This window comes from Globicephala melas, chromosome 10 (assembly GCF_963455315.2).
Source record: "Globicephala melas chromosome 10, mGloMel1.2, whole genome shotgun sequence".
Lineage (NCBI taxonomy): Eukaryota > Metazoa > Chordata > Mammalia > Artiodactyla > Delphinidae > Globicephala > Globicephala melas.
In genome coordinates, this window is record NC_083323.1 from 78186641 (window position 1) to 78214337 (window position 27697).

The 27697-nt window shown below is 40.0% G+C and overlaps 1 protein-coding gene across 4 annotated transcripts in view; it reads left to right on the forward strand.

The window, feature by feature from the left end:
• The window catches only part of TMTC1 (transmembrane O-mannosyltransferase targeting cadherins 1), a 263380-nt gene that overhangs the window by 143103 nt on the left and 92580 nt on the right, over positions 1-27697 (forward strand). The gene's annotated exons all lie outside the window — the stretch shown is intronic.

A 27697-nucleotide genomic window follows, 5' to 3' on the forward strand; every position in this document is an offset into this window, starting at 1 on the left:
TTAAGGGGTAGATTTTGGAAGCAAGAGAGCTGTAGAAGGGCTGAGATGACACTCTCCGTGCATTCACGGATGAATGAGAAAACAACATGTGCACGTGGGACATCCTAGAAAGCGTGAGCAAAACTGAAAGCCTGGGGAGACTTACTTATTTGCTGCAAATTTGAATGAATTCTTCAACACAGGTGCAGGTTGGGCGGCAGAGGGTGGAAGCTTCACTGGCTTTAGTTGTCTGTATATAACCTCTGTTGAAATCATTGGCTGATCACAAAGCTATGCAAGAACAAGAGAGATTCCCCAGAGATCCAGGCAAAAGAAAGAAAGAAACAAATAAAATCCCATTGAGCAAAAATTTCAGCTCTCTACATAAAAAGAGATTTTTCAGTTTGAATCCAGGCAAGTTTATCATATATTAAAACAGGAAACCATCAAATTTCAGAAGAACAAAATAGAATAGAGAGGGCTTCCCTGGTGGCGCAGTGGTTGAGAGTCTGCCTGCCGATGCAGGGGATGCGGGTTCCTGCCCCGGTCCGGGAAGATCCCACATGCCACAGAGTGGCTGGGCCCGTGAGCCGTGGCCGCTGAGCCTGTGCGTCCAAAGTCTGTGCTCCGCAACAGGAGAGGCCACAGCATTGAGAGGCCCGCATACCGCAAAAGAAAAAAAAAAAACATTAGAATAGAGAGTCACTATGGTGTATGACACACAATGCCGGGTTTTTAATTAGATTACTGGACATGTAAAGAAATAGGTGACCCAAAGTCAGGAAAAAATAGTCAGTAGAAAATGGAATAGAATTCACATTCCAAAGATAAACTCACATTTACAAGCTTAACTGATTTTTAACAAAGTTACCAATGTAATTCAATGGGGAAATATAAGATACTGAAATAACGAATTATCTGTAAGGGAAAAATGAGAACATTAACCCTTAACTCATACTATACCCTTAGAAAGTATCTCTAAGTGGATCATAGTCCTAAACAAAAGAGTTAAATAACACCAAAAATTCTAAAAGGAAATAGAAAATCTTTGTGAACTTGTGTTAAGCAAAGATTTCTTAGGATACATACGATGCAAATTATAAAAGAAAATGTTGATAAACTGGACATCATCAGGATTAAAAACTCTGTTCCTCAAAAGATAACGTTAATTAAATCAAATGGCAAGCTACAAATTGGGAGAAAATATTTGCAAAACATATAGCTACAAAGGACTTGTATCTCGGATATTTAAAGAGCTCTTAAAATTCAATAATTAGAAGGCAACTCATTAAAAATGGACAAAAGATTCAAATAGACACTTTACAAAAGAAGATATACAAAGGGTAATAAGTACATGAAAAGTTGCTCAGCATCATTAGTCATTAGGGAAACTCAAAACCACAAAAAAGAACCACTATACACTCTGTAGAATGACTGTGATTAAAAAGGTTCACAATAGTAAGTGTTGGCTAAGAATGTGGAGCAACTGGAAGCCTCGTACATGACTGATGAGAATGAAAAATGGGTCAGCCACTTTGGAAAAATTCAGCAGTTTTGTAAGAAGTTAAACATAAAAATAAGCAATTCTGCTTCTCAGTATCTACTGAAGAGAGATGGAAACTTATGTCCATACAAGAGTCTTACAAGTAAATATTCATAGCAGCTTTATTTATACTAGTTGAAAAATAAAGATCGTCTAGTGACCTCACCTTGGGAATGGATACACTTAATGTGGTAAATTATTGAAAAATGTAAAGGAACAAATAATTTACTGACACATAAAACAACAAAAATGAACCTCAAATACTTACCAAGTGAAAGAAACCAGGCATTTAAGATCAAATACTGCATAATTCCATTCATATGAAATGTCTGTCATTATAATTCTGCCTTTTCTAGAATTTTATATGGCTAGAAAAGGCAGAATTTTAATGACAGAAAACCTGGGGTTGGGAATTGACTGTAAAAAAGACTTGAAGGAACTTTTGGGGGTGTGAAATGTTGTCTAAAATTTGATTGTGGTTTTAGTTGCTGGATTATATTACATTTACCAAAACTCATCAGAATATACACATAAAATGGGTGAATTCTATTGTATGTGAATGGTATCTCAACAAAGGTGTGTTTTAAAAAAAGATTAAAATGTTACAAATAGATTAAAGGCTAGAATGAATACAGAACTTAAAGTAGAATATAAAACACAATATGTGATCCTGAAAATCTGATGAAAAATATTTTTGTTTTTTTATTTGAGGTGAAATTTGCATAACATACAATTAAGCATTCCAAAGTGTACAATTTAGTGGCACTAGTGTGTTCACAATGTTGTTTACTTACCTGTTCTATTTCAGAGCTCTTTCATAATTTCATTAAAAACACCCCATACCCATTAAGTAATGACTCCCAACTCTCCCTACCCCATCCCCTGGTAACCTCTGATCTGCTTTCTGTCTCTGTGGATTTGCCTATTCTGGATATAAAATAAATTATACAATAATTACAGTAATACAATATGTGACCTTTTGTGTCTGACTTCTTTTACTTTGCATAGTATTTTTTTTTTTTTTTGCGGTACGCGGGCCTCTCACTGCTGTGGCCTCTCCCGTTGCGGATCACAGGCTCCGGACGTGCAGGCTCAACGGCCATGGCTCACGGGCCCAGCCGCTCTGCGGCATGTGGGATCTTCCCGGACCGGGGCACGAACCCGTGTGCCCTGCATCCACAGGCGGACTCTCAACCACTGCGCCACCAGGGAAGCCCTGCATAGTATTTTTGAAGTTCATCCAAAGTTGTACTGTATATCAATACTCTGTTCCTTTTTTGACTGAATAATATTTCATTGGATATATACCACAGTTGGTTTATGCATTCATCTGTTGATAGACATTACGGCTGTTTCCACCTTTTGGCTAGTACGAATAATGCTACTATACACATTGGTGTACAAGTTTCTGTGTTGGACATACTTTTTCATTTCTCTTAGGTGTATATTTAGGAGTGAAATTGCTGGGTCATATGGTAATTCTGTTTAACTTTTTGAGGAACTGTTTTTCATAGTGGATGCACCCTTTTATTTTTCCACCAGGAAAGTACAGGGGTTCCTATTTCTCTACATCTTTGCCAATGTTTGTTATTTTGTATTATTTTATTTAAAGCTGTTCTGGTGGGCATGAAGAGGTATCTCACTGTGGTTTTGATGTGCATTTCCTTAATGATCAGTGATGAACATCTTTTCATGTGCCTTTTGGCCATCTGTGTATTTTCTTTGGAGAAATGTCTATTCGGGTCCTTTGGTCATTTTAACAAGGTGTTTTTTTATTTGTTTGTTTTTATAAATTTATTTATTTTGGGCTGCATTGGGTCTTTGTTGCTGCACGTGGGCTTCCTCTAGTTGTGGCAAGTGGGGGCTACTCTTCGTTGCGGTACGCAGGCTTCTCACTGCGGGGGCTTCTCTTGTTGCGGAGCACAGCCTCTAGGCGCACGGGCTTCAGTGGTTGTGGCACATTGGCTCAGTAGTGTGGTTCGTGGGCTTAGATGCTCCATGGCATGTGGGATCTTCCCGGATCAGGGCTCAAACCCGTGTCCCCTGCATTGGCAGGCAGATTCTTAACCACTGCGCCACGAGGGAAGCCCCTCTGGTCATTTTTTTTAATTGGGTTGTCTTTTTGTTGTTGAATTGTAAGAGTTCAGGATATTAAATTTCCAACAGATAGATGATTTGGAAATATTTTCTCCCATTCTTTAAATTGTAATTTCACATTCTTGATAATGTCTTTTAATGCAAAAAAGTTTTCAATGAAGTCTAATTTATTGTTTTCTTTTGTTATTCATTGCTTTTGGTGTCAAATCTAAGACTCCGTCGTCACAATCGAGGTCATAAAGATCTCCCACTCAGTTTTCTTCTAAGAGTTTTACAGTTTTAGCTCTGATGTTTAGGTTATTGATCCATTTTGACTTAATTTTTATATGAGCACAGATTTCATCTTCTCGGTAAGGGCTACCATAACTACCCTATTTAAAGTGCAATCACATACCCTCTGCTCCACATCTTACCTCCCTTTCACTTAACTTTTTCTTCACTATACTTCCAGTTTCTAAGATGCTATATAATTTTGTTACTTTATGTAATGTCTATTTCCTCCAACTAGAGCATAAACCCCACGAGGACAGAGATTATTTTCTGTTTTGTTCAATGCCATATTTCTAACACCAAGAGTTTGTCACATCCAATATTTATTAGCTAAATTTTATTGTTTGCCACTCAATATACATTATCTAAATGAATAAGATCATAAAAAGTTAGAAACTCTTTTTCAGTTTTGGTATGCAGAACCTTTTGCTTAAGTGAACTGTATTTAAAGCCTAAAAAAGACTGTGCTCAATACTGGTGTGAAATGTTTGGGAGTCAATATGAGGTTTGTTTTATTAGCCTTTCAGTGTGGTTTGACGTGCCTGCTATACTGGTATTGATCTGCAAGAGCAAATGTGGTAGAGTGCTGGACTGGTATGTCAGGAAGGGGTTTTCTTGACACTCTCCCAGCTAACTAAAGGGAGTGGTGAGTCCCCACAGGCTGTCACCTTGGTCAGGTTATGTTAAAGTTGGACCTTCATGCTGGCAGTAAACCCCTGCACATTGGCGAACCTTGGCCATCCCCAGAGTGTCTGTGGTAACATGATGAATGAATGGAAACTTCCTTGTTGGAAGGCTGTTAATCCTTTTCTTTCATGGAATTTGTTCCAAAATCACTTTACTGCATCAGGAAAAACGTTGGCAAAGCATTCCAGCTGTGGTGATAGTAAGATTTAGCTCTTCTGTGGTGGCTTTCATCTTGAAAATTCTTCGCAAACATTAACTAAAGCCTCTGGCAATTCTTGGAGGCTACTTGGCCTTTCTACTTACACATTGGAAGGTCTTAAAAATCAGATTCTCCTGCTAATTCGTAAGCTCTTGAAGCGGAGATAATCTTGGTTATTCTATGTGGTGATTAGTTACTAAGGACAGGATCCTAAGGGCTCTGACTCCAAGACAATACACAGTAGAATTAAGATTTTATGAAAATAGAGGTCTTGCTTTGCGGACATTTTTCCGTGCTAAAAACGAACAGTGGATGAAATGTTTGCAATAATGTCAGCAAAATAAACACAGCTCTGTCCACCTAGAATATTTCTAAATGATGTGTGTACTGCATCAATGTGTTGGATTGAAATTACTTTATAATCCCTGGCTATTTCCTTCAATTTTGAGATAGTGAGTCCGTATGATACATTACCAGGGGAAAAAATGATTGGATAAACAAGCATAAACATTGAGTCCAGGGAATCACGGAAAATATTTCTTTTATTTCACCTTTGATGGATTCTCAATCATACAAAGGCCACCTGGGCTTATGGTCAGGGGAGAGTATGTTCTTTTTAGCCTCACTACTTCTTCCTCTTTAATTCTCTTAATGTTGATTGTCTACTTGTGGCCAGGATTACAGCAGGGAACAAAATGAAGGTCTTGCCTACATGGAGCTTACAGTTAAACACTTAAAATTTGTTGTTACATGCCAGGTGTTGATAAGGGCTGGGAGGAGGTCAGGGCTGGCCTCACAGATATTATGGCATTGAGCAGAGATATAAAGGAAGTGAAGGAATGAGCCATTTGGCTGTTGGGGGAGGGGTATTTCAAGTAGAAGGAAAGCAAGTGCCAAGACCCTGAGGCAGGAAAGTAGTGGAGTGTTCACAGAACAGCAGGGAAGCTGACACAGCTGCAGCAGAGGGGTCAAGGGTAGAGCCAGGTGAAATGATGTCCAGGAGATGATGGAGTATGTGTGTGTGTGTGTGTGTGTGTGTGTGTGTGTGTGTGTTCGTGCACGCGTGTGTGCACAGGATCAAGCCTAGGTCTTTTAAGCCTCTGCCTACTTTCTTTTTACCTGCCATGCTTTTTCCACAGGGTCTCTGACTCTGTTAACTGTTGGATGGTTTTGTCTGATTTTCTTGTTGATAAGGTCTGGCCATGGAGGGGAATGAGATGGGGAAAGAATTCAGGTCCTTTGTAAAGAATTTAGATGTTTCTGTATATGTGTTTGTGGAAGATAAGAGGTGAGGGTTGAAGGAAAAGGGCAGCCTTGGGGTCCATAAGGCATCTATAAGACATACAAATCTTTCTTTTGCTAATATTAACCAGCTTTGGGGCAATATGTATGTTTACAATCTTTGTTTCTCCTCCAATTTACCAAACTCACTTCTTTCATCCTACCTTGTTATCAACCAGGGCACTGGAGGAGGGGGATATAATCTACCCTGATACAATTGTATTTATACTTAATTGAATTTTTCTGGAAAATATTTTGACTTTACAAAGCAACAAACTACCACATGTGAGAAATAAAACAGCAGTCATTTCCCAATTCCCAACCACACCCCGAGACCCACCCTCTGCAGGCCTGCTTTGAACATTTGTCCTTGTACATTTTTACACTTATTGAAAACAAAAACAAATTCTCTCTTTTATACAAGTAAGTTAAGTTACACACCATTATAAACCAGACCCTTCTAGGCCACTTCCACAGCCAGTTAGAGTGTCCCTCTAGGTAAGCAGCTCAGAGAGCAGATGTCTGAATTTTGACAAGCTTTTGTCCAGGGTTGAGTGGAAGAACTAGGGCTCAGAATCTGAGGGTTTTCTTTCTCTAGAAATAATCACAGAATTAATTTAAAGAGTGTTTCTAATTTGTCCTATTTTCATGGCATAAGAAATTTAAGACCTCAGGGAGTAGTTTATTATTTATCATAAAAGAGCTCACTTGCATCTTTGAGAATTTAAATGTGAAATTTGTCTTATTCTGTGCCTCTCCATCACCTCCTTCTCTTCACACCCTTTATTGACGAGGAATACATTTGAGCTTATATTACATAATGTAGAGAACAATCTAGAAACTCATTATTGGATTGAATTTTTTTTAACAATGAATTTTAAAGTGAACTAATTTGCTCTCACTCGTTGTGATGAGGATAATCTCTCTGTTGGAATGTATGTACAGTAGAGATAAAGAGCACTTAAGCCATGGAGGCTGGTTATTCCATTCTCTTCTATGAATAGTGAATATTTATAGACCAAGAGAACAATAGGCCGAAAATGTACTTGGGTTTTTCTTACAGACTGTGCATCATCAGACTGTTGACTTGCAATAAAATAGTGACATATGTCAGGCATGTCAGGAAAGTTTGGATTAATTTGGATTGTTTACAGGAGTTAATACCGTTGGTCCTACTCTTTATACTTGCCCTTTTCCCATGTCCTTTAATGCGATCTCCTGTGTTACAGAGGAAGCACCACTAAGTTATATTTAAGAGTAATTTATTTGTTATTGATTCTTTATTACATTCTCACAAGGTATCTTGAGATGTTAAGATATTTTTTTATATCTTTTATAATACGGGGCATGCTTGTAAAAAAGTAAAACATGAGGAAAAAAGAGGAAAGTTAACGATACCCAGCTTTCCCAATAATAACCTCAACAATGAGATGTCTTTTGAGAACAGACATTAAGCAGTGGAGGTCCACTCCCCCAGGTATGAGGCTTTAAGGGTTGGTTTTGTTTGGTTTTTTTGTTTTCCTTTTCAGTAGAGGTCACAGCTTTGCCCCAGATTTTCCATTCATAGTCTTCTACATCATTCCCTTGAAACCAGCACCAATCATCGGCTACGTCTCTGGGCCCTGGAAAACAAGTCAAATTCTCAGGTCTGCATAGGGATGAATGTGCAGCCTGACCAGTGGAGGTGACCACCAATGACAACTTGGTGGAAATGGAGAGGCTGAATCTTCTCCTTCGGGAGGTGGCTGTGTTCTTCTCTGAGATCTCCCTTCATGCCTGTTCCCAGCCTTGCTCTCGATTAGCCTCCATGCTAGTGTGTATCACAGCCTCCAGCAACACACTCAGTGAAAGAGCAGACAGATGGACAAATGGAGACTGTCAGCCTTAGATCTCTCTTTCATTAAAACGCCCACACAACTCAACAGGGGGAGAGATCGGAAAGTGATTATTTTCTCATTGACATTCTTACCTCATTCCCAAAAGCACTTGGCACAGAAGGAGCTTATGAGAATAAGCATAATACAATAGGGCAGACCAGGAGATGGCAAACTTTTCTCTTTCTTTTGGCAAAGAACCAGACAGAAAATATTTGAGGTTTTGTCATACAGTCTGTCACAACTATTCAACTCCACCAGTGTCGCATAAATTAGCTGACCCCTGCTGTAGAACATTGTACTACCATAGATTCATACGGTTGAACTGAACACGCTTTCAGATTTCTGGAAATTACTTTGTATTTAGCTTATCCAAATAGTACGTTATGGTATTATTGTGTCACATAGATCACTGTGGAATAACTCTTTTAAATTCCAGAATAGACATTATGAAACCCGGTAAAATAAGCATCGTGTTGTAGTATACCAAATGGTAAGATAAAATTGAACTTGAGGAATGAAGATTGCATTTAATGGTTAATGGCTTTGTGCCAATATTAATGGGGTTTTTTTTCTTTTCTTCTGGGCTACATTTTTCTTTTCAGTTTCCATTCTCTGGAAGCTTCACGTTCTCCATCCTTTGTCCTCAATTCATGAGAACTCTCCTCATACTATTACAGGTCCAATCTTTCCAGCTCATTTACAACCCATCCTGTTTGTCCTGCTTTGGAACCCCTGCAATCACTGATAGAAGAGGCCCTGTGATGTCTTGCCATGGTCCATCTGTCTGTGACCACCAGTGCTTTGGGAGGAACCATTGTCTGGGATGTCTCTCTGTCTCAAATTTGGCCAGCCTAGTTGATCCAGGCTCTTCTTACTGCCCTCAGCTGGCTTCTCCACCTGCCACTTTTACCTGTGGTGATAATGTCCTACTACCGGGTCACAGTTTTCCAAGGCAGTACCTGTAGTCAATTTTGGCCATGCGCTAAAGCTGAGATTTCTGTTTACGTCATTTTTCTGATGAAAGTTGGAAAGTGAGCTTACCACTTCATCAGATGTGATATTGGAAAATGGAGAAGTTGAATTTGCACCTTATTTTAAAATGGAACACATTTAAAGATCCATTGCTACTGCCTCTTCCCACATACTTTTACATCACTGCTTTGCCATACATGATACAAATTGTGGCTTATGTTCTGTCACTCTAATTTCATTTGGTAGTCTACTTTAAATGCATGACCACCAACTTCAGGTGGGAGCCAGGCCCCTCCATGTAAGAGGCAGCCCAGTTGCGGAGGAGTACTGCCCCAAGTTCCAGATCCAGAGTCCTGAGGCTGGGACGAGGGGAGGCTGCAGAGTGGAGTGATTACCACGGACCTGAGTCAGGCCAGGCTGTGCCCCTGACCCGTGTGAGCTCACCTTGTTCAGCCCTGTTCTTGCACCGTAGTTATTGTGAGGTTGAACCATGGCAAACCACACTGGACACTCAGCACAGTGGCTGGCATGTGGGAAACACTGAGTACCTGACAGCTGTTTTTGTAGTCCTTGTCACCATCACCATCATCGAGAAATCGTCACAGCTCAAAGTCAGGAGCGCGATAAGGCCTCTTGTTTCCATTTTGTAGGAATAACCAGTCTTGAAAAAACGTAACCCAGTTGACTTTTTTTTTTTGCGGTATGTGGTACTCTCACTGTTGTGGCCTCTCCCGTTGCGGAGCACAGGCTCCGGATGCACAGGCTCAGCGGCCATGGCTCACGGGCCCAGCCGCTCCGCGGCATGTGGATCTTCCTGGACTGGGGCACGAACCCGCGTCCCCTGCATCGGCAGGCGGACTCTCAACCACTGCGCCACCAGGGAAGCCCGAGTGCTTTTTTTTTTTTTTTTTTTGATTCTGTATATTTCAATTTACAGTCATGCTTTAGATCATCAAAAAATATTTATAACACTGCTGAAGATTGATCCTGCCCTCCCACCTCCCTTTATTCCTCCATCCTAGGTAACAGAGGTTTAAATTCTTGACCTAAGAGCTAAGAGTAGTAACATACTTGCAGGTGTTTAATGTTTAAGCGTATTTTGGAATTTGGAAGTAGATATGTTCAAATATCATATAAGGGCAGAATCCTAACATAAAACTACTCTATCTAGTTCAAAAAATGAATGTTTATCAAGAGAAAGAGAATAGTGACAAATATCACTGACTTCTGTACAAATGAACATTGGAGTTATCACCTAAACCTCCAAACTATAGAAATATGATGGATGTTTTTAAGGGTATTTGAAAGTTTACCAGAATAAGCAAGATACAAGAAAAGATTTGTTTTCTTTTATTGTTGTTCTTAAAACCTGTTACTGTCATTACCAGATTTCTCCATTCCACTCAGTGCTGGGTATTGGAACAAAATAGCCATTGGAGATGCATCTTTTTATTCAGTGGCTACCTGAAAATCAGAGGCCCTTGTGCAGTCTTCCCAAGGCATTCTTTGTTGTCTATTACTAATATGTCACCTGGGAAGTCATTTTTCCTTGTGCTGCATCTGAACCTAATGCAGATCCTTCTCATGTTCGGTGTAGTACACAGTTCGGTTGCACTGCTCTGCTTGGCTTTTGATCTGGGCCTGGCAGGAGTTTTTTCACATCCTTAAATAATTTGTTTTATTCCTTGCCTTCACACGGCAATTACATTTTCACAAGTCACACTCTTTAATAAGAAAATGACTTACCTACCCCTCTGATGTTTATACCTTAGCTGGAAGACTAACTGAATTTATTAATGGAAGAATTTTAGATAGTTGCATAATGGAAAAAAGGAATTTTCAGACATCAGTAACAGCTTTATTTATTTTTCTTGATTGTATGCTTTATGATTCTCGGCAAGATTTTATAGTCTGTATTATTATTTGCTTTTACTCAGAATAATTGTCACCTTTTGAGTGATAAGCTTAATTTTTAACACATTTTACTATTTCTTTTAACTTAATGATTTATACACTCATAAAAGCAACTCATTACCACTTAGCCTTGCAATGCTTCTGATTGTTTTAAACTCTTAAAAAGACATTTTTGTAACTCCTGAAGGCATTCTGTCATTATTTCCATTGAGAATGTGACATTTCTATTTAAAGGAGCACACCCTTTCCATATTGTTTGAAGAAAACCATGAAATACGTAATTAGGATGCCCAAGACTAAAAGCAGCTAAAACAAGTTCCTCTAAACAGGAAACCCAATGGAAATGCTTATTGTATTGGAAAATACAAAGGAGACTGAAGTGATTGATTGCCAGATTCTCTAGGTGGTTCACTCTAAGTACAAAGCTCAAGGAGCCTATAAAGGAGTGATAAATGCAACATGGGGAGAATCAATCCCCTCATTAAAAAAGAAAACAAAACTAAACTAAAATGCCTTACTTTTACACATGCTTTGCCTAAAGAGGCAGCATGGAGTATTAGAAAGAAAACGAGTTTGTCATACAAGCGTTAACGTTTCTATATTTACATTATTACACATCAAAATGTTGACAATAGGGTCTTCAAACTTTTTTCTCACCTAAAATACAATCAGAATAAATGAAATAATATATATGGTACATGGGGTTGTTCAGGAAGGCAAGTGCTGTATAAATGCACTTGAAACACATGGTGTTTCAAGTCAACATTCTGAAATTTAACTCCTGAACTTACCCGTTCATTGTTTCCCTGACCATGATTTCCCACCTTTGTGCATCCTACTAGTTGCCCAAGCCAAAATTCTTGGGGTTTTCTTGTTGCCTCTCTGTCTTGCTCATTAATATTACATTCAACCCATCAATAAATCCTGTCAACTTTTGTTTCAAAATATGTCTAGAATCTGACCACTTCTCAGTGCCTTCACTGCTATCACCCTGGTCCAAGCCATTCTCTCTCACCTAGATTATTGCCATAGCCTCCAACTAGTTGGCCTGCTTCTACCCTAGTGCCAGTGGTCAAGAATATTCTCAGTACAGTGACTACCATGATTCTTAAAAATGTAAATCAGATCCTGTCTTTCTCGTACTTAAAATTTTTCAGTGGCTCCTTATTTCTCACAAGTAAAAGTCATAACTTCTATAATGGCTGAAAAGGTTTGACATGCTCTGTCCCCATTATTTTTCTGGTTTCTTCTTGAATTCATTTCTTCCTATGAAACGAATACTGTGGCTGACTCCTTCATCTCTTGCAAGTCTTTGCTTAATTGCCACCTTCTCAATGAGGCGTACTCTGTCCACCATGTTTAGAATTGCAACCCTCTTCTTGTCCACCCACCTTATATTGCAGATACCCCTCACCAGACTATCTTTTTTTTCCCTTTCTGGAAAGGCAATGTTTTGTGTGTGTGTGTCTGTTTTGCTAACTGATGTATGCCAAAGAGCCTAGAATAGTGTCCGGAAAATACAGAGAAGATGGAAGTTATTGATTGCTATATGCTTTAAGTGATTGCCTGTAAGCACAATGCCCAAAAAGACTAAAAAGAGAAGGCAATAATACATATTTGTTGAATGAATGAGCAATCAGTGACAGTGTTTTACCAAGGGCCTCATTGCTAAGGTTGGAAAAGTTACCAAGAATACTTTGAGGAAGCAAAATGTTAGGGGGAGTGTCCTGTAGTATCCCTGATGCTCCTGTACTTTGTGTGTCTCATAGGCAGAGGCCAGGAATCTGAGTAGCATGACCAGTTGCAGCCAGCAGCCACATTTATAGCTGTGTGTTGGAAATAGAAACTGGTCTTAAAAGCTGACAAGGTATTTAGAGACAAGCAGAATAAATTTGTAAGGGCAGGAAGGTGCATTTAGAAAGGAAAAGCCTACAGGAAATGATAACGTATTTGATATTTAATTTATCGATCATTCATTTGTTCCAAAAAATATGCTTAGGGTTTCCCTGGTGGCGCAGTGGTTGAGAGTCCGCCTGCCGATGCAGGGGACACGGGTTCGTGCCCCGGTCCGGGAAGATCCCAGATGCCACGGGGTGGCTGGGCCCGTGGGCCATGGCCGCTGGGCCTGCGCGTCTGGAGCCTGTGCTCTGCAACAGGAGAGGCCACAACAGTGAGAGGCCCGCATACAGCAAAAAAAAAAAAAATATATATATATATATATATATATATATATGCTGAGTATGGAGAATAAAAATAGAAGTAAACCCAGTAGCTACCTTGAAGAGCTTGGTTTTCTCCACTTTCAGTCCATCCCCCCAGCTCTGAGAGAATGATCCTTCTAAACACGGATATGCCTCTCACCTGCCAAGAAACTTTCCTGCTCTTAGGACTTGTCCTGGCGGGAGCCAAGACTATGCTGATGGATGGCTTGATAAAGTTCTCTAAATGTATAGTGATTTTTTACATGGAAATCATCTATTCTACATCTACGAAGGATGAGCGACAGAAAATGTATTTCAACTGTAGCATGAAGGCTATGAAAGAGATGTAGGGAATATTTGGCAGACAGTGAGATGATTTGGGGGACAGGTTATAGAAGCTCCTAAGATGGACACTTTTCTTTTTAACTTCATTCTGCTTGAGCAGTTTATACCAGCATTTCTCAAAATAGGTTCTAGCATCATATACGTCATTAAGTAAGGTTACTCTAAATAAAGATCCTGCATTTCAGAAGCACTAGGTTTAGAGAAGTTAAATATATTTTTCTTTACTGAGGGACTTCACAAAACCTTTACTGTGCTCTAAGCAGCCTTTTGAGTTTTTTTTATTATTATTATTATTGGAGTAAAATTGCTTTACAGTGTTGTGTTAGTTTCTGCTGTATAATGAAGTGAATCAGCTATATGTATACCTATATTCCCTCCCTCTTGGACCTCCCTCCCACTCCACCCCCATCCCACCCATCTAGGTCATCACAGAACACCGAGCTGAGCTCCCTGTGCTACACAGCAGGTTCCCACTAGCTATCTATTTTACTCATGGTAGTGGATTTATGTCAAACCTAACCTCACAATTTGTCCCACCCTCCCCTTCCCCACCATGTCCACATGTCCGTTCTCTACGTCTGCATCTCTATTCCTGTCCTGCAAATAGATTCATCTGTACCATTTTTCCAGATTCCACATATATGAGTTAATACATAGTATTTGTTTTTGTCTTTCTGGCTTATTTCACTCTGTATGACAGTCTCTAGATCCATCCACATCTCTACAAATGACCGATTTCATTCCTTTTTATGGCTGAGTAATATTCCATTGTATATATGTACCACATCTTCTTTATCCATTCATCTATCTTTGGACATTTAGGTTGTTTCCATGTCCTAGCTATTGAGTTTTTAAATGGGGTATATAGTAAGTGGCATTTCTCAAATTTATTTGAATTTGGAAACTTTTTTAGGGCCTTCTTGCAGGATCAGTGTTATGATAGCATGTTTTGGGAAGTATTGACTTGGAGATATCAGGGCTGGTGGCTAAGTGAATTTTGAGAGTCCATTCTTGAGCAGTGTTTAAACACTTCCTTGCTGCCATATATGTACCTTCAAAAACAATAGCCACCACCACAATATCAACAAAATAATTTTCATATTATTATCCCTATAGCAATACCACCTGAAAAAGTGAGAGGTACAGCCTTGGACCAGATTCCTGGAGCCTTGGTTTTCATCAGATTGAGGCTGTAATTAGAAATTTGGATGTGGGTATTTGATGCAATGACTGTGACTGCTAAGGTTCATGATGGGATGAGGATACTGCATGGCCATCCATCAAATGCCATAGGTTGGGGAAGTGAGTATTACCTTGAGTAACTGATTCATCCCTATATGAAGTGACAGTTTTCCAAGTGAAACCAAAGTGACTTGGCATGTATCTCTGCACATGTAGTGCTCCCTGTAACTGGAGAGAGCTAAAAATTGTATCTTTATTTGCTTCACTGTTGATTTAAAAAGAAGGTGCTTCACAGAGTACCTCTATGCCTTACCTGAGTGGAAAGCGAGCTGTCCTTCCCACAGAACATAGGTCCTTTCATGGAAACTTCTTGTAGGAAGGCTGGAGGACAGAGAAAAGACTTCCTGGAGCTTCATGATAAGCTAGTGTGTGACTGTTTGATAATAAATGGTTGTACTTTTGGCAGAATTTCATGTAAAGCCTGCTTTCATTTTTGTGTCCTCTCTGGCTCTGATTGCCAGAGGCCAGCAGTATTTACAGAAGGACGGCAACTTTCGATGGCCAAATTGGCCTAGTCAGTTTGTAACCCAGCCCCCTGGCATTTGGTATTAAAAAGTGATTAACTGGGAAGAACATTTATTAACATCAGCCTCCCTGGCATTGCCTTGAAAACTGTCTCCATTCCAAGGCACCATAATCCCCTTTGATGTGGGTGACTTTGGCCAGTGAACTGAACTGAAAATTCTAGTTTTCTGCCTGTTACAGATTTGGGTGCTCACTCGGACAGTGTCTTTGCTTGGGGAATAAGTCAATGCCAAGGCTTGTTGGAGAAACACTTTCACCCTTTGTTTTTCTGTCTAGAAGATTTTTTTCTTTTACCTTGTAAGAATGTCCCAAGGGAAAAATGACTCTCAATTAGTGATACATGGTCAAATTCTTGCTTTTATGTCAAGCCTTACATAGATCATATTATGCTGCTTCTCTCTTAGCTACATGTTAGAGATTTATGCTGTTGCTGTTTGGTGGAAAGCAGGCCTGATGAAAAAATGATAATAGGTGTTGGAATGTCTGAATTTGGAAAATTACAAGTATTTGATACTATTTTAAAACTTAGAGCCTTTGTCTCCATCCTTTGTTACATTCATTAGTCCATTAAATTTGCCCTTTTAGGCTGTGGTAGTTAGGCTGTTCAGTTAAAGGGAAGGGGAGATGCACAGTTAAAGGGAAGGGAAGAGCATTACTTAATCATGTCAGTTACTTGTAGAAAAGAGCTTTTAACAACTTTGATAAAAAAAGATGATCCGGGCTTCCCTGGTGGCGCAGTGGTTGAAAGTCTGCCTGCCGATGCAGGGGACATGGGTTCGTGCCCCAGTCCGGGAAGATCCCACATGCCGCGGAGCGGCTGGGCCCGTAAGCCATGGCCGCTGAGCCTGCGCGTCCAGAGCCTGTGCTCCGCAAAGGGAGAGGCCACAACAGTGAGAGGCCCGCGTACCGCAATAAAAAAAAAAAAAAAAAAAAAAAAAAGATGATCCACTAGGCTTTTATCACCATATGTTTCAGAAGCAGGAAAGTGGGTCTTATCCAATGAGATCCAACCTATTTTGATTACAGAAGATATTTTAATTTTGGATGAGCACATTGATGGAAAACAGGAATCAAATCCATTATTCATAGCAGTTACTTCAGAAGCTCAATTGGACAAGTAAAAATCCCTGTTTTTAGCTGTTAAGAGAGAAGCTTACTAAATTTATTATTACTTTCGTATCTTGTAACCTTGAAGTAAGCCAAACATCTCTCTGTAATTTGTTTGATAAAGTAGGATGAATTATAGTCTTTAAGAAATGCTGCTCTAAAATATTTTCATCTTTACTGTGTGAAACTGTGTGGGATTTTTGTGGTTCCTTCTCCTTATTCATTTTAGATTACAGAGGGAAGGGACTGTCCTCTGTGTGACAATCCCAAGTGGGTAGATGAACCATACTTCTGAGTGAGTGTGACTCATGGTGTGAAAAAGTAAAAATCTTGTCTCTTTCTTAACAGAAAATAAGTCTATAGCATCCTGCTTTGGAAGGTTTTGGCAAAGGGACATCTTAGAAATATTTAAGCGGTAGTCATAGGTAGAAGACCACTTCTGCCAAGTGTGTATATTTTCACGGGAACAAAACTATTTATGAAAATGCATCTAATTTATCCTCTGCCTCTTGTTTCCTCATCATCAAAGCTAAATTCACACATGACTTCACTTGCATGTTTAAATCCATCCTGGTTCTTAATTGAATTCTTACAGAGGGAAAAAATTGGTTAATTGCAGCAGCCTCCCTCCCACCTAAGGTCACTTTATTAAGGTATAGTTCTTTTTTTTTTAAGATTTTTTTTGATGTGGACCACTTTTAAGGTCTTTATTGAATTTGTTACAATACTGCTTCTGTTTTATGTTTTGGTATTTTGGCCACGAGGCATGTGGGATCTTAGCTCCCCGACCAGGGATCAAACCCACACCCCCTGCACTGGAGGGCAGTCTTAACCACTGCACCACCAGGGAAGTCCCAAGTTATAGTTTTTAACCAGGGATTCGGCTGCATTACCTGTGTCATCTTTGTTTCACTAGCCAGAGCTGGAAGCGGGGAGTATGATGGAAGACCTGGACTGCTAGGTGGTGGCCTTTTCCCCTCTCTGCTCTGGACAGGCTCTGGGCACAAGACTGAACTTCTGCTGACACAGGACCCCTGTCCAGTGTACTACTGATTCTTCTCTGGACAGGGCCTCCTCTGAAGGCAGAGGTATCTAATGGGGGTTCTGATGCCTCCCCTCAGCTCCTCCTTTCTCCTGAGTCCACCCAGATAGCTTTGGTCTCAACACAAATGAACACATAGCTCTTAGGGCTACACTACTGTTTTGATTTTCCAAATCCACCCTCCTGAGTGAATACCTGATATAAATATGAATATCACAGATGCTACAAAAGTAAGTGGTTATCAGAGAAAGACAAATATTGTATGATTTCTCTTATATGTGGAATCCAAAAATATAACATACTAGTGGTTACCAGTGGGGAGGGGGAAGAGGGAGGGGCTATAGAGAGGTAGGGGGCTAAGAAGTACAAACTTTTATGTATAAAATAAACTACAAGGATATACTGTACAACACAGGGAATATAGTCAATATTTTATAACTAAATGGAGTGTAACCTTTCAAAATTATGAATCACTATACTGTATACCTGTAACTTATATAATACTGACCAGCAACTATACTTCAATTAAAAAATAAATTTAAAGTTTTTTAAAGGTTAAAAAAAAAGGAACGAGTAAGTGGTTATCACAGTATTACATTCCTGCAAGATTTAGACATAAACAGTTGAATGTTAAAAATGGATGTTAGAGCAATAAGCTCCAGAGCATGTGTAGATTTAAAACTTAGAAGGCTTTTGTCCACTCAGCTTATTCATTACGCCACTGTGGTCACTAGAATATGAATGTTCTGTTATTTTCCTTAATAAGAGGGTGATTTCATCACAGTATTTGATTTCTTATGTCAAAAATAATCATTATCCCCCCTCAAGTCTTCTTAAATATAATTTTGACTTACAGTTCAGTAACTAAGATCAAATAAATTATGTCTTCCCCTGTTGTGGCTGTGGACATGGACATGTCCGCTCTTCCAGAGGCTGGTTGTCAGAGTGAGTAGGTGGGCCACCTGCAACCATTTATTGAAACAGAATAATTGACAAAGAACACACGTTCCATGCAGCATATCCTGCTGCATCCCTGCAGATTGTAGAATACTCATGTCGGCGTTTATCTGGCAAAGGGACTCAGGGGTGAGATTTCTGGTCTAGCTCAGCAGTGCCTTACTCGGTAACCTCCAAATTGCTGGGTCTTATCTGCTCTGTGGGTTTCTGCTACAAAACTAAGAGGCAGCAAAGGGCTGAAATCAGCACCCCCACGCACACAGTTGACCTTGCCTTGGGATCCCAAAGCCACATGGACTGTGGGGAAAGGACAGGCGTTGGGGTGAATCAGACCTCAGTTTGAAACCCTTGTTTCTCACTAGTTGGATCAACTTAGATAAGTGTCTTAAGCCCTCTGAGCTTCAATTTCCTCATCTATAAACTGGGGATAATTACCTACATTGTAATATTATCATGAAATGTCAGTGGGACAGTCTCAGTCAAATGTCTGGCATATGGTATGTGCTTGAGAGATGCTTGTTTTTCCTTTACTCTCTAGCATTTGCAACTTACCAGGTGACTTTTATTTCCCCCTCTGCATGAGTCTCTCCCATAGCACGTGTGTAATAATTTACACGTTGAACATTACCTTAGAAGAGATCTTGTCTTGCCTCTACCTTTCATCTCTCTAGTCTTCCTCACTTTTTTTTTAAATACATGTTTCTAGTGCTTTTTCCATTTTTGTTCAGAACCACAGAGAGAGAGGAAGAAAGTTCATTCTCTACTTCTCCCATGTCTCCATAAATTCCTGTAATAGTTTCATTCTAATCAGGAAAAGTTTTATTGAACAACATTTTTCTAATTTACTTAATTCCCTTAACTCCTTACTAGTACTTGATTATTAAAATGAATGGTGACATTCACAGAAAAATAGACAAAATGAAAAGGCAGAGGACTTTGTACCAGATGAAGGAACAAGATAAAACCCCAGAAAAACAACTAAATGAAGTGGAGGTAGACAACCTTCCAGAAAAAGAATTCAGAATAATGATAGTGAAGATGATCCAGGACCTTGGAAGAAAAATGGAGGCAAAGATCGAGAAGATGCAAGAAATGTTTAACAAAGACCTAGAAGAATTAAAGAACAAACAAACAGAGACGAACAATACAATAACTGAAATGAAAAATACACTTGAAGGAATCAATAGCAGAATAACTGAGGCAGAAGAACGGATAAGTGACCTGGAAGACAGAATGGTGGAATCCACTGCTGCGGAACAGAATAAAGAAAAAAGAATGAAAAGAAATGAAGACAGCCTAAGAGACCTCTGGGACAACATTAAACACAACAACATTCACATTATAGGGGTCCCAGAAGGAGAAGAGAGAGAGGAAGGACCAGAGAAAATATTTGAAGAGATTACAGTCGAAAACTTACCTAACATGGGAAAGGAAAGAGCCACCCAAGTCCAGGAAGTGCAGAGAGTCCCAGGCAGGATAAACCCAAGGAGAAACATGCCGAGACATGTAGTAATCAAACTGACAAAAATTATAGACAAAGAAAAATTATTGAAAGCAACAAGGGAAAAACGACAAATAACAAACAAGGGAACTCCCATAAGGTTAACAGCTGATTTCTCAGCAGAAAATATACAAGCCAGAAGGGAGTGGCAAGATATATTTAAAGTGATGAAAGGGAAGAAACTACAACCAAGATTACTCCACCTGGCAAGGATCTCATTCAGATTCGACGGAGAAATCAAAAGCTTTACAGACAAGCAAAAGCTAAGAGAATTCACCACCGCCAAACCAGCTCTACAACAAATGCTAAAGGAACTTCTCTAAGTGGGAAACACAAGAGAAGAAAAGAACCTACAAAAACAAACCCATAACAATTAAGAAAATGGTAATAGGAACATACATATCGATAATTACCTTAAACGTGAATGGATTAAATTCTCCAACCAAAAGACACAGGCTCACTGAATGGATACAAAAACAAGACCCATATGTATGCTGTTTACAAGAGACCCACTTCAGACCTAGGGACACATACAGACTGAAAGTGAGGGGATGGAAAAAGATATTCCATGCAAATGGAAATCAAAAGAAAGCTGGAGTAGCAATACTCGTATCAGATAAAATAGACTTTAAAATAAAGAATGTTACAAGAGACAAGGAAGGACACTACATAATGATAGAGGGATCAATCCAAGAAGAAGGTATAACAATTACAAATATATATGCACCCAACGTAGGAGCACCTCAATACATAAGGCAACTGCTAACAGCTATAAAAGTGGAAATTGATAGTAACACAATAATAGTGGGGGACTTTAACACCTCACTTACACCAATGGACAGATCATCCAGACAGAAAATTGATAAGGAAACACAGCTTTAAATGATACAATAGACCAGATAGATTTAATTGATATTTATAGGACATTCCATCCCAAAACAGCAGATTACACTTTCATTTCAACTGCACACGGAACATTCTCCAGGATAGATCACATCTTGGGTTACAAATCAAGCCTTGGTAAATTTAAGAAAATTGAAATCATATCAACATCTTTTCCGACCACAACGCTATGAGATTAGAGATCAATTACAGGGAAAAAACGTAAAATAAATGGTGTTTTTTGCACTAGACTGATATTTTCCAATCATGCCTCCTCTAAAGTGCCTTTTAAAAGATTTTTGTTTTTATTTTTCTTTAAACATTTAAAACACACCCTGAATGTGACACATATTTCCAAATAAAGTTATGAAATAGTTCATTCTCACTTGAGTAAAACAATATGAGAGCTTCCCTCTTCACCTGGTTTGATCCTGAAACAACATAATTGTGTGCTCTTGTGAAGATAAGAAGTTTCAATCCCACGATCTATCGTTGGCAGGAAGATTTAGACTATTGATTAAAAACAAATCAAACAAAAGACTCTGCAAAAAAATGAAGTCCACAACCAAGGACCAGAAATCCAAAGTGTCGTTTTATGAATGCTCTTATTTTAATCTCCCTTCGGCTCTGTGTTCATTAGTGCATCTGGCAAAGCTCCTCAGTGAAGAAAGCTTGGCGTGGGAAAAGCAGTGTTTAAATTGGCTCAGAGAAGATAGAGTGTACAAATCTACTTTTGTCTCCGAGGAGGTATAATTTCTTCATTCATTTCCCCTTTAAAAATTTTTTCCATGTGCACTTATGAGTAAATTTTAGGGCACATGAAAATGAGGAAGTGATATCACCAGCTTGAACCAAGGAGTGTGTGGGTTGGCAGCCATGCTCTTGAGATCCTGAACCAAAGCTATTTTCTCTCCCAACTTGGCTTATTTCGTTGATTTCAGACTAGGGAAGAAAAAAGCTGCAAGTGGTACCTTTCCATGCTTACATGTGAGATGCGAATTGTGTTTATGTCATGGGTGGACTGTCCTTCAGCCTCTCGTAGTGTGGCACTGTGGCCACTGGGCCTAACTTAGGGTCCCGGTTGACTATATAATCATCAAGGAATTTGGCACTTGCGACTGAGGCTCTTAGAATCAGCTTTCAATTTTTCTTCTTCTCTCTACCCTTGAGACCATCCCAAGATTCCTCTTGCCTCCTGCGTTCCTGAAATGGAGTTCAGATTCTAGATCTTGTTGGAATCATTAAGAAGTGGTCTGTTGCATTTCATATTGTAAGAGCAGTAAAAATTCAAAACTTTCTCCTCTCCAACTGCTGAGAGATTGGTCTCAATATCATTTGCCAGATAAAAGCTCTCTTAGATTGGTATTTGTCTTTACTGTTTTTATACAACATTTAGAATTTTCTATAATTTCAGTGGCCTCAAAAAAGGGTGGTTCACCCAAGGGCTGAAACTTAATGGAAATACAACAATGCAAGGATGGGACCGAGTCAGGAGTGGTCTGGAGCCAGCTCCTAATAGCTCACAAAAGCCAGTGTTCTGACCCTTCTTTAGAATCCACATCTCTGCTTCCATCTGCACCGCATGCTCTTCCACTGTGGTCTATTAGTCAGAGCCCTGGCAGGATACACAGTGCATGGCCCATGGGGTGACTGAAGAGTTTATGAAGGGACCTTTGTAGTGATGTGGGCAGAGTGGAGCTAACATGCCAAGGGACACCTACCAGATGGCCTGAAGGGTCAGAGGAGGGAACTGTCACCAACACCAGGTGAGAGCTGTGACCATGGAGAGGATCCCCAGACAGGAGCTGTGCCTGGAGACAGGCAAACTGAACCACTGTCAGACAGATGTGAAGCAGGGAGGGGCTGTAAAATTCAAAGGAAAATATAGACAATAGTGAAGGTCAAGTAGACAGGAGGGCAACCCGGGGTGGGGGGCGGGGGGGAAGAAGTTCAAGGTACATTTGTGCAGCGCTTAGACAGAATCCCATTGGCCCAAACAGCCAAGCTCTTTCTCTCTCTCTACTTCTGGCTTGCCCCTTCCCATACTGGTCTTGAGTCAGTGTTCTGAGACCAGTTCTCCATCCATTTCATGCAGTCTGTATTATCGTCATTTGGGAGCATCTAAGGGCTTGTGTAGGTTCAGAGCTCATGATGTTTTAAATAAACCTGAGCCTCTGATTTGCTCAAGTGGAGACTCACCGATGCATCTCCTCTGGACACTAATAGGGGTTTGGGGCTTCAAAAAATTCTTAAAATATACAGAAGCAGCACAGGGAGAGCCCAGGTTCCGTTCCGCAGGAAGGAGACCTGAAGTCCTGTGCAGCCTTGAGGAAAGTTTCTCACAGAAATAACACAGTACAACTGCTGATTTGCAGTTGCAGCTATTGTGAAGAACCCAAAGGTCTCAGGCATTTGAGTTTACAGCAAGGATAATAATATTCAGCTCCACAGAATTGTTGTGAAGATTAAATAGAATTTTTTAAGCTGGCATAAGTTTGGGTTGCCTGCTACAGGGTGGCAATTTGGGAGTCACTTAGCAAGAGAATGAGCCTAGCTCACTGCCCGGCACCCCCAGCTGAGTAACTGGGATTCAGAACAAGAGATGAGGCAGTACTGTGCAGTCAGATAAAGCAATGGGGATTTAAATTGATTAAATAACTTGCCTTCCTCAGTTAAAAAGAATTTCCATCATAATAATAACAGTGATAAATTATTGACTATTTTAATACATTGAAATATTCACAAAATTAAAATTGAACTTCAATAATGTGAAAGATGTCACTTTTCCTAAGCAGAAATGTCCCACGACCTTGCGAGACCAAGTAGTAGTTAGTAGCAATGAATGCAATTAGAGAGACATAGAAGCTATGCATGTATCCTGATTAAAAGTACCTCACTGCTGTCGGTCAGCTCTGTCAGACCCTTGTGAGGTACTTTGGATGTTCAAGGACTTCTCACCCCAAATTAACACTGCAAACACTGTGTTTCAGAGGGTTACCAAAACTACAAGTTTTCCTTAGTGAGAAGTCTCTAAAATGAACCTCAGTGATGTATATGCAACTTCCATCACTAATCTTTCTTATTGCAACACAGTTTGCTGAATGCCAGTTATGTATGTGCCAGGTATCTGGATAAATCTAAGTGAGACGGTGACTCCCATCAAGGAAGGCATAGTCTAGTGGAGGAAGTAGACCCAAAAACAGATGAGAAAAGAGGGCCTGGTAAGTATGCAGCCCTGCCAGTTGTCAGCTTGGAAACGCCTTACTCCCAGGGCTGAAGAGGGAGCTCTACTGTCATCAGCTTCCCTGAAATTGACAAATTAGATGCAGACAGCTAGAGTCTAGAGCTGCCAAATACATCCTTAGGATTGAAATATAACCGTGCTCTACGCAGAACTGTAAGAACATGCTGAATGCGCTGTATTATTTATCTGACACCTGTTTAGAGGTGAGAGAAAATATGATGATGGGAATGATGGTAATAATTACTATAATGAGGCCTGTTCTCTGCTGTTCTGGAAGGAAGCAGCCTGCAGTAGATGTTGTCTGGGTTGAATGGGACAGGGAGGCATTCTCTTCTCATGACCACTCATCCACACACTGCTGGCCACGTGCATATGCGTGTATCTGTGTGTGTGTGTGTGTGTATCTGTCTGTGTGCTTGTGTATGTGTCCTCACCTATGACTTGTTCTTTGAAAAGGAAGCCGGGAGTAGGAAGGGGATGGGATAAACCAGAAGCGACCAGGCTAGACTCAGATTCTGGAGCTGGTGCTCCTCTGAGGTAATTTATGTTTCTGAGAAGCTCACTGCTTTTCCATTAGCGGCTCTCAGCTGCGTGACTGTGCTGATGGTGGCCGCGTGATTCTCTGGGCGCCCTAAGAGGTATGTTAAGGGATTTTTCTCTCTTTGCAGCTCAGGGGAATGCTTTTCTGTATCCTCCCGAGCCAGGAAAAAAGTCAAGACTAACACCTATCAGAGTGAATCTATCACACATTTTTCCTACAGATGCAATAGGTATCAGTAACCTCTTTTTTGTTTTTGATCATCAAATTAAAACTCAGAGAAGTAAATTAATTTGTCTGAAGTTGCAGTTAATCAGACAATGTGTATTGTTATTATTGGCTGCATTATTAGCTGTTTTAATTCTCATGTCTTTTCACCCCCTAGTGTATTTGGAATCAATTTCCATTTGCCTCTTTTCCTAGAAATGAATGCACTCTGTGTACTTTGGAAAATGCCACGCATTTTCTCTTTTTCCCACACTCTTATTTTGTTTGCGTTTCATCTGTTAGGGTGAAATAAGCTATAAATTATTTAGCCAACTTTGTCACATCTGTGATCCACAGGACACAAAATTGGATTCTCTCCCAATCTTTCTCATTCTAGGAAAGTCAGCCATGTTCATGACATATTTTTTCCCTAACTTTACAACTTTCTGCTTGGCTGATCAACTTGCAGTTTAAAGAACTATATTCTTGAATATTTTCTACCTCTCTTGACTGAATGGGGAGGAGAGAAGATTATCATCAGTTTAATTTGAGACTCAAGAATTTTTTTCATGAATGTTATTTTTCTTGAGATAGTGAAACTTCATTGAGTTTGGGCACTGTGCCACTGTCTTCAGTTGAATGTTTTGAAAACAAAGTAAAACACCGCATAAGACAGCCCCTCTGGTAGCAATGTGGAGTGGTAGGCTCTAAGCTCACAACTCCAATGACGTGGACTTTCTCTCTGATCAAGAAACCTTTGTGTTGATCCAGCTGCACTGAGCTGTGAGCCTCACTTACCTCATTTAATAGTTGACACAGGGAAGGGCTAATTTCATTCCTGCTCAAGGTGACTAATGGTAGCAGGGCCACAACTGGAACATGGACATCAGCTGCTGGACACTGACTTGCTTTTCTTTCTATGCGTGTAGGACACTTTACTCCATCCTTGTTGCCTGTAGGTAAAAGTCAACTCCACACAGAGCACACAACACCCTGATGGTTTGTCACCTGCCAACATGTCCAGGGTTATTCCCTGCTTTGTACATTCTGTATCTTCTGCCCGAATGCGCCTCACTGTGACTCCCTCCCCCTCCCCAAGCCCACCACATCTACCTTGTGAGCATTCATTCAATTTTCAACCCCAGATTGTCCCCCCTCCACCAGGAAGCCCTCTCTGTCCTCTCCCCTTCTCACACCCAGTTTTCTGTCTCACATGGAACATTTATTCATTTATTGATTTATTCAACAAATATTTCTAAACACTAAGTGCCAGGCACTGAGCTGAGCACAAACCACACGCCACTGAACACAACTGAGCAGCTCCTGTCCTCATGGAGCTTACAGTCTGCTGGAGACGTTAATTAAAGACAGTGAGCACACAGATAAATACGTAATCACAACTGGGATGAGGGCCAGGAAGGGAATAAAGGCCGTGCCTGGAGCCTGCAGCCCCATCTCCGCACCTCCAGCAGCGGCGGCAGCTCTCGGGACCGCCTGCTGCAGGGGCTCCGGGACTGGGGAGGGAGGAGCCCGAGGGCGCCTCTGTGCTCCCCGGACACCGGCTCCTCCCAACCTACTGGCTCCCCAGCTCGGGCTTCTGCTGAGTAAAGGCCGGAAACGTACGACACCACAGTGAGGAAGGGCCTTCGGTCAGGCAGCAAGGGGTGACACTGGGGATGTGAAGGCGACGCCTCTTTCAGATCCGCAGTGAGGGCTGATCTCCAATAACCGCAATGAGGTGGTGAGGCGCCTCACGGGGTAAAACACGATCCAGGGACCTGGATGGTGACCTGGTCAGAATTCTCTTAACCCTTGCCCTTGCCTCCATGCTTAGGATTAATTAATAGGGGGTATTACATTCTCTTTACAAATCTTTAAATTCTTGGACTGAAATATACCCTGTAAACTGAAAGAAAAATCTAAATTACAAAGATAGCTTGCAGTTTTTAAATATAAGGAACTTGTTACTTCTCACCTGTTTTATTCCTTCAATTTAAGTGGGTCATAGAAAATACAACATTATTGTATCCATTTGAGTTGAAGGCTTGTTATGCAAAATTTTTTCTTCTTCTTTCATCTTTTAATTCTAAAGAGTGTGGTTACTCTAGGTAAGAAATGAGATCATTACTTACGTTCCCTTACTTTTAAAGGAAATTGTCCAAATCACATTTGTTCATATGGAATTGCTCTTAGAAACTTTGTTATTCAATATTTTGTAGTCAGCAAAACAAAGATTTTAATAAAATCCAGGTGACAACTGTCTCAAGATGTTTGAAATCTTTTACTTTGTCTACTTAAAATATTAGTAGTTGTATTAGGGAATCTTATATATGTTTTAGAAATTCTTTTGTTTAGTCTTTCACAATTATTAAAAGTAATAGGCTATTTTAAAATGTTTATAAGAAAAAATTTAAAACTGTAACATGGAAAGTTCTATTTGGTTTTTCCCTTAAACTTTTTTAAAAAAGAAAAAAGTAATACCATCCAATACATTTAGGTTTGTTTTAAATAGGCTTTCCTTCAAATACGTCTATTTGGAAATACACACTAGCTTTTACAGTGCCCATTACAACATATTATTAGTAATAAATAGAAATATTTTATGTTAACTATAAGTGACAAAAATCTTTACAAATTAATATATACAGTGTAAGAGAAAGGTGTTCTGTCAGTTTAATGATTTATTGTAATGAATTTTGATTCCAAAAAATTTCATGGAATAAATGCTTGCTTACTGGCTTATTTGGAAAGATGCTAAAAACACTTCAGCTCAAATGATCCCCCTCATTGGTGCCCCACATTTCACCATTTGCATTTAATTTTCTTCATGCTAAGCTTTGCCTCTCCTGGTGGGCTTTGTGTGGGTTTTTTTTTTTTCTTCTTCTTCTTTGTTTTTGTTTGTTTTGCTTTTAATGTGTTCTGTTTCTGAGAGGACAGTAATTCTCCATGATGCCTTAGTGAGCTTGATCCCACCCAGCTGCTTTGCTCCCAGGAATGAGTTGCCTGGGGGCACAGGGACTCTAAAAGGAGCCAGACCAAGAAGCAGGATGGCTGTAGGGCCAGCCCAGAATAAGGAGTAATGGTCAC